We start from the raw sequence: 2,759 nt of genomic DNA, 5'->3' as shown, positions 1-2,759 counted from the left end.
AGGACCCGCAGACATTCAGAAGGAGAAATGAGAAAGGCGATACCCAATTTCCTTTCTGTGCTTCTTCTGTGTTCTGGTCAATTTTCTCTCACTTTTTCTTTTCTTAAAATTTTGTTTCGCACCCTACACCATTTTTCGCACAGTTTTTTTCTTCTTCTGTACGAGCCCCCCCACCCCTTCCACCCAGCCCCCTATCTCCCCCCCCCCCTCCGTACACCGTACCCCCACCGACTCTTTAACTGTTCCTAATGTTCTGTTCACTTTTGCCATTGACGAGACATGGCTTGATATTAGAATGAGAAGTGTAGACAGAAAAACAAAACCAGGGGTTGGAAGGGGCGAGAGCTATGTGTAGTACAAAAGGATGGAGTCAACAGATTTTTTCACAGCAGATTTCTCTGTGTGAAATTCGGGCTGCTCTCCCCAGGGAGAGCGCGTCGCTACACTACAGCGCCACCCCTTTTTTTTGTTGTATTTTTTTCCTGGCGTGCAGTTTTATTTATTTTTCCTATCGAAGTGGATTTTTCTACAGAATTTTGCCAGGAACAACCCTTTTCTTGCCGTGGGTTCTCTTACGTGCGCTAAGTGCATGCTACATACGGGACCTCGGTTTATCGTCCCATCCGAATGACTATAGCGTCCAGACCACCACTTAAGGTCTAGTGGAGGGGGAGAAAATATCGGCGGCTGAGCCGTGATTCGAACAAGCGCGCTCAGATTCGCACGCTTCCTAGGCGGACGCGCTACCTCCAGGCCATCACTCCAAAGAAAGAAAGAAAGTAGGTGACAGAGAGGGAGAGAGAGGGGGAGGGTGGGGAGGGAGGGAAGGAGGAGGGAGGGGTGTCTGTGACGTAGAAAATAATGTGTTCGAAAAGGAAATGAACCCGCCACGAAGTGATGGTTTTTGCTGGAGCCATTTGTTGCCATTTGCTGACATGAATAGTGAGAAAGATGTTACTCCGGAAACAGGACACACAAACAGACAGCAGGCAGACAGATACGAGATGAAGGGGGGAGGGGGGGGGGGAACGAAACGAAACGAAACGAAACGAAGTTTAATTTTACCAGGGAAATAAGTTTAGAGAATGAGAGAGAGAGAAAAAAAAGTGAGACAGACAAACAGAACAGAAGGAGAGGGAGATATAGCGACAGAGACGGAGAGAGAGAAGGGAGAGAGGAAGACAGAGACAGACAGACAGACAGAGACAGACATACAGAGATAGTGAGAGAGAGACAGTGAGGGAGTGAGAATGATAAGTTAAAGATTCAGTCACCAGCAAATCAACAGCTAAACACAGATATACCAACAGAAAAATGATAAGAGAGCGAGAGAGAGAGAGAGAGAGAGAGAGAGAGAGAGACTGGACGATGGACACAGGACACTGGAATTATTTATTGTCATTGTCAAAAAAAGTCTTTTAAGAGTGAGAGAGACAGACAGAAAGACAGACAGAGTGAGAGGGTCAAATAAAGTGTAAGAGAATATATTAAAAAAAAATGATGAAAAGAATTTCGACCAGTGTTGAAACAGCAGATCCAAGTAGAATCCCAGAGGGATTGGAGAGCACTAATCGACCGGTGGGGACCGATAGATGTCAGAAGAAAAAAATATACGAATTTTGTTTATGGCACAATGACTTGGGCAATTTGTCGCTGGCTGACAAGGGACGCCCCGGTGGCACAATCGGTTAGCGCGCCGTACTTATAGACAGTACCTCCCCGTACTTTGTGCGGATGGAGACATGCGGAGGTTGTGAGTTCGAACCTCACCCGGGGCAGCCGACTTTTCTCAAATGCAAAAAAGGCCTTTCAGTCTTAAAGGCAATGGCAACCAAAGGCATTGAACAACGCCACCTCTTCCTGCTATACCAATCACTCGTCCTCAGTGTGATCGACTACGGACTTGGGCTAACAACACCGTCTCAAAGCAACCTCCTAAAATTAGAAAGAGTACAAAATGAAGCTATGAGGCTGATCCTTGGAACAACAAAAGACACGCCCACAGAAACCATGCGATACCTGCTTGACCTTCCTTCAGTGCAGGCCAGAAACAAGTTAGAACAGGTCAAGACCTACTTCAAAGCATTAGAAAACCCTCAAAACCCACTGCATGACGCAGTCAAAGAACCAAAAGGCAGCCGTCTAGGGCGAGGAAGATCATGGATGGGGCAAGCAGAAGACACAATCCAGCTAGTATGCCGACTACAAGACCTGAAAGAAACAAAAGAATGGGAGAAAAACCCCGAACACCTCAACCATCTATTCAACACAGCCATTTCCCCCACTCTAGGAAGACATTGTCGGGAATGGCCAGAGGGCAAAACTGATGCGGAAGTGAAGCTACTCATAGAAGAAAACAGTAAAGAAGAGGACATCATCATATACACAGATGGCTCAGTCACCAAAGACCAATCCGGTTGGGGATTCACTGCGAAACAAAATGGAAAAACAGTTAGGGAAGAGAATGCTGCCTACAAAGTCACAACCTCCAGCCTAACGATGGAAGTTGAAGCTGTGACACATGCCCTCCAGTGGCTATCGTCCATCCATACGCCCGGAAACCAACATGCCATGATTCTAACAGACTCAATGAACCTCATACAGAAAATTGAAAACGGAATGGGAAGCCCAGAGTGGCATTAGGCAATGCGCAACTTTCAGATAAAAAAAATCACATGGTCATACTGCCCGGGACATGCAGGTGTTAAGGGAAATGAGCGAGCTGACAGACTTGCTGGTAACGCAACACCAACGAGCGG

The 2,759-nt window shown here is 46.7% G+C and overlaps 1 non-coding gene across 1 annotated transcript; it reads left to right on the top strand.

Annotated features, from left to right (window-relative positions):
- Positions 1 to 1,669: 1,669 nt before the first annotated feature.
- On the top strand, positions 1,670 to 1,778 carry Trnai-uau (transfer RNA isoleucine (anticodon UAU)). The gene is made up of 2 exons: positions 1,670 to 1,707; positions 1,743 to 1,778. It is a non-coding gene; the product is annotated as a tRNA-Ile (tRNA).
- Positions 1,779 to 2,759: the final 981 nt, after the last annotated feature.

This window comes from Babylonia areolata, chromosome 3 (assembly GCF_041734735.1).
Source record: "Babylonia areolata isolate BAREFJ2019XMU chromosome 3, ASM4173473v1, whole genome shotgun sequence".
Taxonomy (NCBI): domain Eukaryota; kingdom Metazoa; phylum Mollusca; class Gastropoda; order Neogastropoda; family Buccinidae; genus Babylonia; species Babylonia areolata.
This window is presented reverse-complemented; position numbering and strand designations above follow the sequence as displayed.